Source organism: Sturnus vulgaris, chromosome 22 (assembly GCF_052056855.1).
Source record: "Sturnus vulgaris isolate bStuVul1 chromosome 22, bStuVul1.hap1, whole genome shotgun sequence".
Taxonomy (NCBI): domain Eukaryota; kingdom Metazoa; phylum Chordata; class Aves; order Passeriformes; family Sturnidae; genus Sturnus; species Sturnus vulgaris.
Genome location: NC_142264.1, coordinates 6,412,664 through 6,429,455, shown reverse-complemented (window position 1 = coordinate 6,429,455; position 16,792 = coordinate 6,412,664). Strand labels below are relative to the sequence as shown.

The 16,792-nt window shown below is 44.9% G+C and overlaps 1 long non-coding RNA gene across 1 annotated transcript; it reads left to right on the top strand.

Annotated features, from left to right (window-relative positions):
* Positions 1-10,002: 10,002 nt before the first annotated feature.
* Positions 10,003-15,658, top strand: LOC148221439 (uncharacterized). Its single transcript, XR_015808106.1, has 3 exons — positions 10,003-10,335; positions 12,669-12,767; positions 14,155-15,658. It is a non-coding gene; the product is annotated as an uncharacterized LOC148221439 (long non-coding RNA).
* Positions 15,659-16,792: the final 1,134 nt, after the last annotated feature.

Genomic DNA, 16,792 nt, shown 5'->3' with positions numbered 1-16,792 from the left:
ATGGCAAATATCTTCTGAGCTGTAGAGCAGTCTGCCACTCAGAGCTGGGTCGTGGCACTGCCTGTGCCTGAGCACCCCCAGGATGTCACACTGGGCTGCTCTGCCCAGGCAGGAAAAAGGTTGGAGTTTACAGCTGGTGCTGAAGCAGGAGAACAAGCCGACTTATTATAAGTGGAGAAAAAAAATGTTGCTTTAAAGGAAATTATGATAGAGCCAGAATGTCACAAGGCACTGGCTGAGTGTGTTACCAGCTCCACAGCTGGACACTGCCACTGCCGAGGTCTGTAGGGCTTTTGCAGGGACACAAAGAGTGCTCCTGCAGTCAGACATAGCAGCTCACCTGAGCAGGTCCATTACAGGTTTTTAATTACTCTCATTAAACCATTGGGGAAGGTCTGTCCATCCTCTTAGGGCAGAACGAGGGCACAGCAGCCCAGCCCAGCAGGGTCACAAGAGGACACTTGTGCCTTGTCCTTACAGCCAGGCAGTTTGATGGTGTGCACAGTCCCTGAACCATAGGAGAATTCAGTTTGACTGGAATTCTTGTGAGAACAGCCTTTCCTTGTGAGTGCTGGAGCAGCTCTCCCAGCCCAGGCTGCACCGAGTCTTTTTAAGCATGACATCCTTCAGTGCCAGGACAAGTGTGCTTCCAAGTGGCCTCCCAGCTGGGAAATGTCCCTTTACAGGGGATGTTACAAGCCAGACATTCTCATCCAGCAGGAGCTATCTGCCTGAAATCATCCTGTCTGTGTGATGGACCTGTCCCACTCCACCATGGAGCTACACATTGCTCCTCTCTGCTATTTATTGTCTGTGACTGAATGTCTCACGTGTGGCTGGGCTGGAATTTGGGGTTTTGCTGATGACACAAAGCCACGATGCTTTGTTCTAGCATTTGATGTCTCTGCCTGCCATTGTGTGGGCTGCCCTTTGCTGCTCCCGAAGGGTCACCAAGGCACGAGGAGAAGACCAGGAATTTTGGGCAATTTAAAACGTCCTATCAAAGTAAGGAATTCATCCCAGCTCAGAGACACAGGCTTGAGACTGCTTCTACCTCATTGATGCTCATCTCTTAGGTCCAGGACCCTGGCAGCATTCAGAAAGCTCCTTGGGCCCTGCCTGTGCCACTGACCTCCCCTGCAGCCTGAGGCAAGTCACTTCTTTCTTTAGGATTTCTGCTTCCCCTTCCACCTTCCCTTCCTTTGCCTGAACAGTGTGTGCTCAAGGCCAGGAGTATTTCCAAGCAAGTTTATCTTGCCTGGAGCGACAGAGCCCTGATTTCACTGGGGGCCTGAGCTGCTGCAGCACAGAAGAAAGAGCTCATTCCCACCTCTGTGTCCCACAAAGTGATTTGGCAGTAGGATGAAGTTAATGAGCAAGTGCCACTGTCTTGCTGTCAGTGTCATGGGAGAATGAGGGATGAGATGTGTCTGCTTACCAGGGATGCCTTTCAGCTCCTGTGCATCAACCCTGTAGTTTTGGAAATAAAGGAGGAAGAGTCTTGTCTGGAGTCCCAAGGTGTCCATCCAGCAGCACAGCCAGTGGACCTGTCTGAGCAGCCTGTGTTAGCAATTGGAGCAAGAACAGGCATCAAAGGATGCTGGGGAAGCAGGATTAATAGAACCCAATGGGAGAGAAGCTGCATCATTATGTGCTGATGACATGATCAGGGCTTTTCAGCAGCATAGGTGTGTTCTTGGGGGGCTCTTCCTCTGGCTTGAACACTAGCCATCATTCAATCATAAAACACTCTCAGGTGCTGACAGGTGGAAAATAGAAATTCTTTAAGGAAAGATTCCAAGACAGTTTGAGCACTCTTCGAGGACAGTCACTACAGAGGGAGGTCATGCTAATTGCTGAAACCAAGGTGATCTGGAGAAACATTGGCAGTCCCGTCCTGCAGTCACCTTCAGCACAGCAAGATCCCAAAATCCTGCTCCCAGAGCATTGCACCATGTGCCAGCTCCTGCAGCCGTCTCCGAAAAGGATGCTTCAAGAGCACACTGCATTATAAATTGATGCCCACGTGAACATGCATTCCCACTACCTGAGGTAATTATAAACCCTCTTCTGTTAAGAATTCCTGGCAAGACTCCTCTGTTTCCTTCCTTAAACCAAGTCCTCTAAGTCAGAGGACTTAGAGCAGAAAAAAAAAAAAAAAAAAAAAGAGATTATATTCAGCCTCATTTCAACAGCCTTTCCTGAATTCACACTCTGTTTCCTCTAATGCTGCGAGGAAGATGATCCACAGTTGCCTCATGTGATCAATGGTAGTTACACATTTTAATAGACAGTGAAATGTGAACAGGAATTGTGCAAAGACAAACCTATGTAATTACAAGGTTAAATATTGTGATAGCTGAAGCAAAACAACCCTGACAAAACCCAGACTTCTGACTTGCAACCCGCGACTGAAGCAATCCAGCAGACTGGAACAAGTCTAGGGTTTGGGGTTTGATTTTATTTAGGTTTTTTTTATCATCTTGGAGCAGTACAATTTCTGAGTACAAGCCAGAGCAGTTGTCTGGAAGAGTGGCCACTCCTTTCCCTCCTTGGAAGCTAATGGCTCATCTACCAATTCAGCAGGAGTCAGGAGATAGTCATCTTACTGTAATATCTTTTGTCTTTCTCCACCGGCACCTCATTGATGGGCAATTTTTCTAAACAACAGCAAAATTGCAGTGCCTGCTTCTCTGTCAATAAATTCCATTATTTCACATGGAGCTTGGCTACCATAGCTAGAAAATGCTGAAGTGATTACATTGAGGAACTACAGATCTGTGGCCTGAGCACTCTATAAATCTATGGACAAAGTTTGATAAAGCACATTGATACTTTATCTGACAGGAGCCTGTCTAGATTTATGGGGCTTAAAGCTGCTTGCACTGTCATCCTTGATTCAATTAATGCAAAAGCAGTTCCCATCTTCACAGTTCTTACTTGTTGGGCAAAATGTGAACTTGACATTCTTCACCCACTTTAATAAGTAAAATATAAAGTGATGGGATCAGCCAAAGAATAATAGCATGGCTCTGGAGTGGGGATGGTAATGCAATGGTGTTCTCCATGGTAATGTGCTGGCATCCATGGAGGATTTGCTCCAGTCTTGGGGTGCCATCAGTTTTTCCCTTACTTGTTTGTAGTCCTAATAATGAGCAGCAAAATCCAATGAAATTGGGGCACGTTTAAAAAATATTGTACTTGACTTTTTAATTTGTTTCAAACTGGCCAGGACTGAGTCATTGGGAGACAAGGAGAAAGAGCAGGTCATGTTTTGGGACAACAGGGATGTGGCTGGTGGGAAAGGGTCTTTCATTACTAGAGGGGGCTAAAATGGGATCTCTAAGGTCCATTCTATTATTATGTGGTTCTACAGAAGTCTCTTGTCTCCTTCAAACACCTGCAACAAAACATTCCTGGCTTTGTCTTGATTTGCTTTTTTGTGCAGAAAGTGTCTCTCAAACACTTGCTGTTCCATTGATATGTCAGGCCCACTTCTATATCCTTCAAAGGCCCAAAACCCTGCTGGTGTGAGAGTCTGGGAGTGTTTCCTGTTGGATGCAAAGGAGGCTTGGAGCAGTGTGTGATACCGAAGGGACCAAGCCCTGCAGTTCTGAGTGCAGGGAATGTCTAACCATGGAGAAACCCAGCAAAGTGCTAGACCTGCCAGATTAGGAATATCTGCTGTGATTTCTGCCCAAGAAGAGGGAGTTTCTCCCAGCCATGCCTCGCTGCAGTTTGAGGACTGAAGTGACACTTGAGAAGTGCCCAGGCTTCACAATGTCCCCCGGGCAGGGAGCAGCTCACCCCAGAGCATCGCTGCCATCCTGGGGACCTCACCTGCATCACTGACACGGTGTAACTCCTCTGTGCTCCCTGACAGGAAAGCAATTTACTGCAATTTACTATAAATCATCATAAAAGCCCTTCTCTTGTGACACACTCAGTCAGAAACCCTAAAGATGACTGACAGGCTCTTCATAAATATTTATGACCTCTAAAAAAAGACTGAAAGAAAGAAAAGTTAAATTTTTCCCTCAGTTAAGTTTGACAGTGGAGACTTCTCTGCAACAGCCAGGTCTGCCCTTGTGCTGGCACAGCAGAAGTGGCCTCACCCTGCCCAGGGTCATCCTCATCCCCAAGAGCTGCAGAGAGCCCAGCCCTGCCAGCTTGGCCAGGGTGACAGAGGGGTGTCCCCATGCCCAGCCCCACTGCTGCTGCACTCAGGCATCAAATCCAGAGGAAACCTGGAGAGACTGGAAATGCAAGAGGCATTTAAAGTCCTAAAACATTGCCCAAAGTAGGCAAAGCTGCTTTTCTAATTGCCTTTGCACAAGGCTGCTGCACTTCATAGTTTCTTTTTACCAGGAGGAAGCAAATCATGACCCAAGCAGGGTCCTTCAAGGTCTCCCAAGAGAAATCAGCCCACAGGCATTTGAGCCCATTCATTAAAGCATCTAAGGCTGATTAGGATTTTATACCCATGTTATTTTGCTACTTTGACTTCTGCTTTTGCTCAGTTTATAAATATTGTGACATTTACTGCTGCTAGTTTGGGAAAATAGGTTAGAACCGACCAAAGTCTAGGTCTTTGTGTTGCAGAGTCAAGCCAGGAGAGGAAATTTGAATATGGAAAATTAAGTGAATATTCCTCAGATGAAACTGGCTCCCAAACATAAGTCATGTGATAATAAATTTCAGCTGAGTGACAACAATATTAACAAACTGAAAAAAAGATTGATGTGCATCACAGGTCCATGAATGCAAAATAAAAGGGAAAGGCTTGCTAGTCTGTGATAGGCAAAGTATAAATATGTATCACTTGGTTCTAAAGTGAGTTATGATTACATTTTCCTACTTGTACCTGAAATCTGTAGAGGTTATTCATCTTATCCCTGTATCAGCCATGACAGTTATGGCCATGTGCTGCATAAGGCACAGATACCTGCTCAGCAGATAAATCAGCAGCCATGAAGGGACCTGTTGTTATCAATTTGATCTCCAGAATAAATATACAAATATGTGTACAGCGTTGTTGTCACCGAGAACAATTTCCCTTCTCCTCGCCGATACATTTTTAAGAGGTTGTTCCAAGAGCCACTTTCTGACAATGCCAGAGGGAAACAGAGGGGAGCAATGATCGGGCAGGAGGACTGGATTTATGGACTGTTGTCTATTTTATTTAAAAAGGAAAAAAACAAACCCTCAACCTCTTCATCGTAGCATCACTCGTCCTCGGAGTGCAGGCTGGCTGTGTGCAGGAGCAGGGGAGGGAAGGGGCTGTGGGGAGTTACGGTCAGTGAACATCTGTAAGAGGAAACCATTCCTGATGAGGCTCAGAGTGCTATTGCCTCTCCACTGGCGCTAAAGAGCTAAAGGTTTTATGATGCAGCAGAGACTGTAGTTTAATCCTGATTTAGCACGGCAGTTCAGGCAGGAGGAGAGGCTCAGCCAGGACTCAGCCAGGCAGCACAGGAGCTGCCAGGACCTGTGCTGCACACCCAGGGAGGGGCAGCTCTTGGAGTCAGTAAGTCAGGGGTCTCTCTGAAATCAGAGTGCAGGGATTGAATTACAGCCTTTGGATGGATTGAAGGATGTTAAGCCACTCACACATAAAGCAGAGGTGTAAGTTTAAGTTTTAGTATAAGCAAGTAAGTAAATAAATAAGTAGAATGAGTTTTAAGTGCTTTTAGTGAGTAAAAGGTCTTAAATACCAGTGTAAAAGTTCGAGTCCTAGTGAAGGTTGAAAAACATAGTCTTAGATACTAGAGGTTTCATAGAGGCTCCAAAAACATAGTTTTAGATGTAATAAAGCTATCATAAGAATATTGCTTACATTTTTCAGTTAGAACAAGGTAGGCTATGAGTGTAGTTTATACATAGCCTGGTGTGCTAAGAAACCAGAATTCTAATAGGTTAAGGAGTAGTGGTCCAAGTTTGTGTCTTAGCTAGTTGGAAAGTTTTAATATAAGAATGTGCACTGGGGAAAGCTGGTGCTTTTTTCCATTGCTTTTTGCCATTTGCTTTTTGCCATTTGCTTTTGCTTTGTTTCTGCTTCTATTTAGGACTTTATTCCAAAACTTAGCATGGACTTTAGTGCCTGTGACATTTGCTTTGAGACTGATGTGCTTCTGCAATAAAAAACCTTTTAAACAACTATTAGCTGCTCGGCTCATTGAAGAAAACAACCCAACAAGCTGGGTGCCAAAGAGCACCCCAAGTACTCCCCCCAGGCAGCCAGGGCAGATTTCTTCCCTTTGCTTGCCAGTCAGATCACAGTGGCAGGCACAAGGATATGGGGACACTGGGACACAGTGTCTGAGCAGGGGGACACGGGGTCATGGTGGGATGTGAGCACAGGACAGGAGGGATGCTGGCCTGGGGGAGTCTGTCCTCACCGGGCAGCTTTGGACAGGACACTCATCCACATCAATCCAGGGGCCAGTCCTGGGGCTGCCATGGGTGCCAGCCCCTCAGAGCCCCAGCTTCTGTCCCTCCTTGCACGATTACAGCAAGAGGAGATGTGGCAGCACAGACACCAGTGTCTCCCAACATCAGATGCTGGGATATCCCAGCAAAATGGGAAGGAATTAAAACAACTCCAGTGCTATAAAGGCATCTGCCTGTGTGCACTGACCTGAGCCCTGTGGCCTTTGGTCCCAGAGTGAGCAATAAAGGCTTGCCCAGCTAGAAATGCTGACAGCTACTGAAGTTAACACCTTGAATTGATGCTTTGCCTTGCTTGTTACAAACACTTTGTCAGGGACTGAAATGGTTCATGCTTTAAACATTGTCATGAAGGAGTTCTGCCCATTACAACAAAAACTGTATCAAGAAGCTACAGCCACAGAAGCCCACCCCTCCTTGAAGAATCCTGCCTGGAACTTTGAGCTGTGAGTGAAGCCATGTGGATTAGATAAAGGAGACACTACTGCTCAGTCATCCTGGGCTGAGGGAGAAGGAGGATCCACGAGGAAGCCAAACCCATCATCCCTGGCTGGGTTTGGGGTGGGGGACACCAAGGGGACATTAATCCACTGGATTCCATGCTCTCCTTGCTTTCCAGGGGATCCTCACCACCAAGACCAGCTGGAGAGGATCACTGGGGCACTGGTGGGATCCACAGTGGTGATATTCTCTTAAATCTTTGTCACTCTCTTTCATTCACCTCACCTCCTTTCTATTTCTTTCTGTTGCTTTTTCTCTCTCTTTCTCCTATTTACTCTCAAATAAAATCCATACTATTGACTTTGGCATAAAGTCTCGTTTGCACCTTAATTTGGGCATTGCCAATCAGAAATTGGACTGTAATAACAGATGTGTTACAGGTGAGGGATGGAGGCTCTCCACATTCACCTAAAAATCCCAGCGTGGTGAAAAGGCAGCCGTGGCTGCTCAGCCAGTGCCTTGAATTCATACATGGTACCAAGTATCCAAGATGATGATCACAATATAAAAAATTTGCCATCCTTGACAGCTGCATTCTGCCCTTGTACTAGGTCTGGGGGGAAGGACAGTGGTTCTGTATAATTTCAATTTCCAGGTAAGGCTGGAATGTAATCTCCTGATGACTCTGCCTCAGTAGCCCAGGGAAAAGACTTCTGCCTGAACTGTTTTGGGTCTCTAAATACTGGCACTTCTGGGAAGTCTTTTGTTCCTTAATTGGTACCATTCACACAGCTGCATCACAACCGTGCTGAAAATCCCCAGCAAGGAGAGAGCCCCAGATTTGCCAAGAGGTAAAAAACATTGTTTCCAAATAAAGTATTACAGGGATGGGGTTTGATAGTTACAAATCATAACCTTCAGGCTCCATCCTATCTCCCAGAATTAATCACCTCCCCATTCCTGTCAGGCATTCTTGTGTAGCAAGGCTGTTCCTCAGGCACGCTGTGACTCTGTGCACACCCAGGTTTTAAAGTTTTCTGACCTTTTCTCCTTGGTTTTCTCCAAGGTTGTGCCTCCGTTTTAACCAGCTGTACGCATTTCTTCAATAACGGCATGGCTCTGATTTTTATTTCCCCAGCGAAGCCTCGGGCTTTACTCTGGAAAGTCAGAGGTTAATAAAGATGTGTTTGATTTGGAAATGAGAAGGCAGGAGGGAAGTGCTGGTGAGCCAGGAGCCTGAGAGCGGGGGGAAGGATTCAGAAGATGGTGAGGATGTCACCTGTGAGATGCTGCACGCTGAGTGTGTTTAATGACATCCAGCGAGAGCAGATGAATCAGGTTGGGTTTTTTCCCTAAACTATGATACTTTAATGAAAAACAACTTCTGTCCTTCTGTAAGAGCTATTCCTATTCTTGAACTGTGAAGGAGGAGGAGGAGGGAGCAGGAAAATGCCATATGAAATTGTTGAGCTAAATTCAGAGACGGCACATTCTGGCCAACAAGGAAGATGTAACCGTAAATCACAGCATTCTGTTAATGAGGATTCATTTTTAGCCCAGCTCGTCTGTAATGAAAACCTCTAACATTTAATTTCCATAAAGCCAGAATTAAGGCTGTCTTTAACCTCAGTGTTCTCTACATATTTGATTTTGGCTGTGGTGTAAATCTTTGTGCTCAAATAGCAATGTAGGAGCCTCCTCCCACCATAATAAGTGGATAATGCTGACTCATAACTCTCAGTGTAATTCCAGACCAAAAATGTGCAGCTCCCATTGTTGGGAATACTGTCACTAAAAAGGTATCACTGCTTGAGTTAAATATTTGCAAAAAGAGAGAATTTGTTACACACTGAGACGTCTGTGTTTTCAGGAAAGCAGTGGTAAAAAGAATATAGGTAGATACACTTGGTTTGTATATACAAAAATTGTAAAAATTCTATTTTCCCTTGAATTTATTTTCAGCTCGTAGTGTGTTATGTTGCCACGGCCATTTGGGCACGTATTTTGTGTTTTCCAGCACCAAAATATCATTGACAATTTGGACTTCAAGCATTACAGTGGCCATTTTGCCATTATAGCTGAAGAAATCCACCACCAAACAAGATATAAAGGACAAATCTCATGTCCCTGTGACACTCGAGCATACTCTAAATCACCACTTTCACTCACCTGCAGAGCTGTTCTGCATCAGTGTAAAGACTGCCCAAATTATCACAGATGACAGTGGCAGGGGCTGATGTGCACTTTGCTATGAAGGAGTAGAAGGTGAAAACCACCGAATTATTTGCTGTGTCTTCATTTCATCCCCTGCCAAATGAAGATATTTCCAAAGGAGGCTGGTGGGGGTTTCTTCCTGAATGTCTGGAAGGGCTCAGAGGAGGTGGAAAATGCAAAGGAATCATAAAGTATCCTTACAGCAAGGCTTCCTGGAAAAATTAAGAATCTTAATGTTAATTAGAGCAGTGTGAATAATTCATAATGGATCGCTCATTAAAAGAATGCTGCTCCTTCTTTCTGTTTGCAAATTGTCCATAAGCAGATTTCTCTGGATTGTGTTTATTGTTCAAACCTATTTGCTAAATTATTTTAGGGGAGTATTTGCTCTGTGCCTCATTCAGGAGGAGCTAGCTGGGCATATTGAATGGCCAGAATTCCCCATGACCACCTCAGTTTTCATTGGCCGTATTGATCACCTGGAGGGTTTCTGCTCCTGGCTGGATGTGTTAACATTTGGAAGACGGACTCCAGCACGAACACTCGTACACTGTATTACAGCTCCTTGTGCTCCCCCATCTGTATGTCACATCCACCCACTGTCTCTCTGTTCAGGACTTGCCTTTGCATAGAATTATTCAGAAATGTTTAAATCAGAATAATTATTCCTGAATAGCTCTCTCTGTGAGCACTTATCCTATAATAAGAGTGCTGTGTACCAGTTTAGGTTAATCTGCTTGAAAGTGAGCTAAACTAAACAGGAATAAGGCATGCCAACTGCAAAAGAAAAGATGCCACAGAATTGAAATTCACAGCCCATCTCTTGCTTTTTAGCACAAATCCCTTTTCTGGGTCAAAGAGGCCCCTGAGCAGTGAGGCAGAAGTGGGAGCACTCTGTAAATACCCTGCTCAAAGCACCCACTGTTAGGGAGGAGATGCTCAAAGAGACTTTGGGTATGACCCCAAACAGCTGGTCCTTGGTTATCCAAACGATTTCCCATGTGTACACAAACCCTTTGGCTCTCCCTGCCTCGGGGGTGTGCAGCTCCCAGCACAGCAGCCCCCAGGCACAGAGGGGTTAATGAGCCAGGGAGCCCCAAAGAGCAGGGGCAGGTTTAGGATCGTTCACCAGACCCAACCACGGCCACCTCCAAACCCCCACCTCCGTCCTCGGAATAAAATTATTCCTGTGTGGAAGAAAAAGAAAGAAATAGAAGGACTATCAAAAGCTTGGTGGGTAAATATTCCTTCTGCACTACAAACCGTTGCTTACAGCTAGTATTTTTTGGGTAATGATCTGCTTTTAGATTTTCTCTGAGATGTATATTCCATCTCTTTGGCACTGTCTCAGCCTTATCTCTGCTCATTTTTTTTCCGCTTTCCTAAATCTCTTTCTTTACCTTTAAAACGCTCTTTCCCCAAGCAGTTACAGATGTATTATTGCTGGTTTTGCTCTTAACATGCAGCTGAGCAGCTCGGGAAGCAGAGGGAGGATGCTCGTGGCAAACTCCACATCCTGGATGCAGCTGCAGGAGCTGCTGCAGCTGAGCTGAGCCTGTACCCTGAGCACACCCAGGGCAGTGGGGCTGCACTGCCCAGGGGACAGTGAAACTACAGCAGAAGTTTGCAGGACACCACTTTATAAAAGATACTAAAATAAATAAATATTCGGGGTTCATCTTCCAATTACAGCTGCAGGTAATGAAGTCATTTACCCCAACTTTGCTCCCCCCAAAACTCCCTTTTGTTTCCATCTCTCAGTCCTGAGGCAGTGAGGTGTCCTTGATTGCCAGCCTGGAGAGGAATTGTTGTGTCTGCCCAAAATGGGAGAGCAGCAGCTCACACTGGGTATGGAGTTCAGAGTTATACACTAAAGAACTGCAGGGTTACAAATTATGAAAAACATAAAGGCTAAAATCCTAAGGCATCAAGAGAAGGCTCAGCCCATCACCCAGGCAGAGGAAATCTCACTTGGAGGCACTGGATAAAAATCCTCCTGAGAGTCCTTCCAGGAGCAGGGCCATGGCTCTGCCTCAGTCCCGTCCCCAAACTGCCAGGCTGCAAACAGGGGGCTGGAAGGATGAGGTTGTGCAGTCACCTGCCAGCCTTGCCCAGCCCAGCCCAGCCCATCCAGCCCAGCAGCACCTCTGTCCCCGTGCTTCCCAGCAAGGGGATGTTAATATAGCCCATCTTTATTATCCTATCTGAAAAGATATTTCGTTTTACCAGTTTTTACTACACAATCTCAATAACTCGAACTTGTTTAAAGGCTCACTGCTCCAGGAAAATGCATTACATCTTGGCTTTTAAATCTGCCAGCTCCCATTTATTGGTATTAATAATAGATTGAGAAAGCTGTTCTTTTTATTTTATTTTGGCCCTCTGAATAATTTTTTTTTCTTGGTAGCTCTAAAATCAAATATTTTAAAAAGAAATTGTCTTCAAGCAGCATTTCTGTACCCTAAAGGTGGTCCCACTCTGTGTGCTACAAAGGAGTCATTTGCAGTGATTAGGAAAGGGGAGAAGTGATGGCAAAAATACAGAAAAACTCTTAAATAATCATTGACGAGCCCAAAGTGTCCAGGGAAAAAGTTTTTAATAATAAATACCTAAATTAGTTTTCATTCAAAGTTTAGGCATATTTAATTTATAAATGATATTTAGTCAGAGAAATGTTGATGAGGGCTGGAGTAATTACTCACATAAGTGGAAATACAAAACTTTGGTGCTTCTGCACAGTTTGTTCTCCTGCTAACTCCACAGAGCTCTTTTTAAGCTGAGCTCACCCAGGGAATTGCTGCCTGCATGTTTATGTATTTACTGTAAAGCTACTCTTTTTTTTTTAAACTTTTTTTTGCCAAGCCAGCATTGGCTTTCTAATCTTTCACTCGTTTCAGCATTACTGTAGTGAAGGAGGATATTAATGGCCAGGCCCTTCTCTCAGGAATGCTGGTGTAAAATCAGAGTAAATGGGCTGAAGTCAGTGGAATTTCTCCATGTTTTAAGCATCCCCACACAGCCCCTGGTGCTCAGGGGACTTGGGAACCTGGGATCACCTCGAGTTTACCTTCTCCTCTCTCCTGCTGTGCTAATAAAAATGGGAGAGAGGAAGTTTGGCCAATAATAATTCTTTTTCCTCTGCTGCCCGCTGTATAAATGCAATCCCTGCATTATTATATTGAAGCTGGGAACCTCTAAGCAATTACTTCCCAGCACATTAGCGTCCATGTGCTAAATGCTAAAGGGTTTATTCAGTGCATTGCAGGATCAGGTTATTGCTGAGTCTGTCCATCATGCCCAGAAATTACTGCTATAAGTGCTTTAAGAGCATGGCCAGTACAATGGAGATATAACCCAGCTGAAGGACTGCAGTGCTCCTATTTAGAGAAGGGGGGGGAAAAAAAGCTGCAAAATTGTTCAGATGCACAAAATCTCATCATCAAAAGCTCGTCGCTGGAGGGACCAAAAAAATTAAAAAAAAAAAAAAAGAGACACAAACAACTTTATACTGAAATTGAGTGGAAATTGGAATAGTGAAGGAAATATGCTTTCTTTTTCAATTCCAGATGCTCATGCAGCCTTTTGCCCGGGATTAAGAGGTCACTTATTGCAGCCTTAAAGGATAAGGACTGGGCTAGATAGGAGAATCAGCAGCTGTTTATTCTGTAAGTGTTTGAATATGAATCAGGTCTTCCTTTTCAGAGATTTGCTTATTACTTTTATTTACCAGGATAATATCAGAAGCCTAATTAATTCTCCCTACCTCTTTCAATCTTCAGTCTCTCAGTGCTTCAGCAAAGCTCGAACTCTTCAGAGCTTTCTATCTATTGACTGAAATATCCTTGTTTATAAGGATGGCTATGTCTTCATCTTTTCAGCTGAGATTGCCTTAAAATGTACTAGTGCAGAGCACAGAGATAATGCTGGGGGAATAATAACTTTTTTTTTTTCTTTTTGCATTTGGTTATCAACTAGTGGTTTATTTCTGTAATTCTCTTTATCAGAGTCCTTGGTGCACAGTGGTTAATATTCAGGAATGGTTATTATCTCTTTCAAAATTTAGAAATATCAGCCTCACTGAGACATCCTGAGGTCTGGGACTATGAAGTGACTTCTCCAAAATCACCTCAGAAAGGATTTTAAAGGCTGACATTCAACCTGGAGTACCTCTGCAGACTCTTTCTGGGGACAACTGCCACTCTCTGGAGGCAAATGCAGCCCTGAAAGGGCTAAAGTTTGGTGTAGTAAGTCCCAGTCCACCTCTCTGGGTTCTGCTGCAGGGATTTGCACCCGATTTGGGCTAAAATGCCTCTGCAGTGTCCAGGCCAGCCCATTGCCAAACAGAACCAGAGCCAAGGTGGCACAGGGCAGTTCCTGGGCAAATGGGACACCCAGACTTCAGCAGGGCTGCAGCAGGCACGGGTGACTCCTGTGGCAGCTTGGGATGGTGCTGGGGGTGCTGCACCCTCCCAGGACACAATGATGCCTTAGGATTTTGGCTTTTGTATTTTTCATAATTTGTAACCCTGCAGTTCTTTAGTGTATAACTCTGAACTCCATACCCAGTGTGAGCTGCTGCTCTCCCATTTTGGGCAGACACAACAATTCCTCTCCAGGCTGGCAATCAAGGACACCTCACTGCCTCAGGCCCCAGAGATGGAAACAAAAGTGAGTTTTGGGAAGAGCAAAGTTGGGGTAAATGACTTCATTACCTGCAGCTGTAATTGGAAGATGAACCCCCAATGTGCAAATGGACCGAACTTATAAAAGTGTGAAATCCTGTGACCCATTGTCCATTTTGGGTACAGCCCCTGGAGGGCTTTGTCTGCCCTAAATGTACCTGAGAGCCCTTCAATAAATAGAACTGCTTTTTATTCCCTTAATTTGATCTGGCCTCTGTCTTTAGCCCCAAGAGGCATCAGCAGGACGGTGTGGTTTGTGTTTTCCTGGCTCAGGAACGGGGTATCAGTGTCACCCTGAGCTGAGGTGACAGTCCCTGCTCTGACCCTGCCTGCTCTGACTCTGAGCTCCTTTCTCTGGTGTCTCTTGCAGCACTCTCACATCCCATCCCACAAAGCTGCACAAGAACAGCCTTTCTCTGGGTGTGTGCTGCTCTGCTGCCTTGGAATATCCCTGGGAAAGTTCCTCCTCTCGTCCAGCCCAAGGACAAACGAGCTCTCCCTCTGTGCTAATTCAACAAGGATTTGGTTTCTTCTTGATAATTTCTGTGGGCAACATTTGTATTACTGGAGTTTGCTGTTTGCTCACAGCACTCTCTCTGCTGCTAAAGCCTTTGTTTGTGCAGTTGACCTCAATGTTTCCAGGTTTTCAAAGTTTTCAATTAATTCCTATGGACTCCTTTTAGATTTCAAGAAAAATTTCCTCCTCCTTCTTGTGACTCTGGTGCTCCCAAAATAGTCGTTCAGTAAAAATAGCTCTTAATAACCCTGTGGCCCAAAGAGGGGCCCAGCCATTTCCTAAACACAGCACGAGGTGTTCTCTCTTGATTATGCATTCGTTATTGATAATTATTAATTATATGCCGGTTATTACACCACTCTCTTGTTCTATTGGCATGCTGTGCATTTCAGAGAGGCAAAAGCCATTCCAAGAGGAATGGGTGATATCTGCTGAGCACAATAATTAATAACTTTATGGTAATTATGTGCATCTACTCAGCACTGAGCTCTGGAACACACAAAGCTGGTTCTCACCTTGCTCTGTACACGAACCACTAAGGCTGGGACACTTCTAGGGCCAAAAGAGGGAGGTCATAATTAGTTACCATTAATTAGAGGACATTACCCAGGCTCGGGCATCTTGTATTTTTGCAGCATGGGGTTACATTTGGATTTTTGAGTCTCCAGAGACATCCCTAGGCATGCACAGCCACCTGGGCTTCCTTGGGCAGGCTTGGTGTGCAAGAAATGCAAAGCAGGAAAATCATGTCCCTTGCCTGGTGGCTGAAGTTGGATCATTACACAAAATTCACTTTTGAAAAGCTTGATCCTCCTTCTTCCACATCTCTTTGAGCACTCCAGTGGTGGAAACACAAAAGCACAGCCTTGGCCATGGGGTTTTCTCCCCCTCCACCCACCAAGAGCACAGGGCCAAGGGAAAAATCCAAACCTTCACCAGCACCCAAACTCTCCTCCCAGTCCTGCTGAGCTCTACGTTTGAATTTCCAGCCTGGGTGTTGTTTGAATGTGCAGTAAGTAGCCTCTTGCTGGCAAATATGAGATGCTGATAAGCTTCTGAAATCTATATTCCAGCCTTGAGATAACAAGACAACAAATTTTTTACATCCTAGGGAAAGAAAAAATGTGACAGGCTGTTAGGGGAAGAGATCGAGATATGTGCAAACACGAGTCCCTGTCCCTCCATTCCTGACTCAGTCACTCCCTGGATGACATAATTGGACTGAGGGGAGTGTCCTATTTCCCAGGGAGGGGAAGAAGGCATGGAAGCACCGGGGCTGGAATTGATTTTCCTCTGCTGGAGCAATTACACTCCCAAAGTGGCAAAAAAATAAATAAAAACAAATGAGTCATAAACACCCCATTTGAATCTTTAAATGAATATCGGATTTTAATTATAGAGGTTTAATTTTTAGAATGGAAAAGCTACTTTTGCACAATTACTGCGTGGAACTTTTAATTAACTTTCAAGAACTTTCCCTTACTTAAAAAAAAATCTAATTAATAATACTTGGGGAACTATTAGCATAAAATAAGTCATGGAGGGGGTAGAGAACTATAAAGCATATATTGTACAAAATCACTTGGAAGAAAGACTTGTTAATTCTAGAAACAAAGGCAAAATTTCCAGCTTTCCTAGTTCTGGCCTATAAAGAGCCTTTTTTGCTGAATGAAAGCATGAGAAAGACATGGAAATCATAGGATTTAGAACAGGAAATGCTGTTATGTTAAACAGCTGCTGCTGGAAGACTGGGAGAGGGGGTCTCTCACTCAGCAGAGGTTCCTTTATTAGGGAGAAATATGGCCCTGGTAGGTGGGATGGTCCTAGGGAGACAGGGAGTGAAGGGGTAAGGAATGGGGTTGGGAACCCTCTGGATTGCTCCCCAGAGAGCCTAAATCCAGCTGTGAGCTGGGCAGGAAAAGCAGGAGAAGAGGCTGTGAGCTTTTTATGGCACCCACCATGAGCTGGGAGGGTGGGGATGGAAGAGAGCTGCCAAATCCGGGGTACAAGAAACCTCCCCAGCCCTCCTGAAGGAAAGGGTCTGTGTATGCAAAATACAAGCAGGAGCAGGCTCAGAGCAGGAGGGGGACGGTGCTGTGACATTCTGGAGCAGAAGGATATTGCTGCAGGAGCCAAGAGGGAAATTAAGTCAGGGTACAAGGACACGGGGAGGGCAGCCTGTGGTAGGACTTGTTGCTTCAGTAATGGAACAACAGCGAATGAGAGTCACTTCACAATAATATTTTGCCCAGGTCTTGTTCCAGCTGAGTTTTAAATTAACCAGTGGATACAGCTGTCAGCATTTCCTTTATGAGATTGCTGCTGCACAAGAAATCCTCCACAGTGGAAGCAGCGTGCTTGGAAATCTCTGTGTTTGAGTGTATCAGGGAGGCTGAGCCTGATCATCCCGTGCTCTGCCAACATTGCTTTGACTCAGCTAAATGCACACTGAATTAAACTGGGACCTGAAAACATCCTGGACACAGTGTCC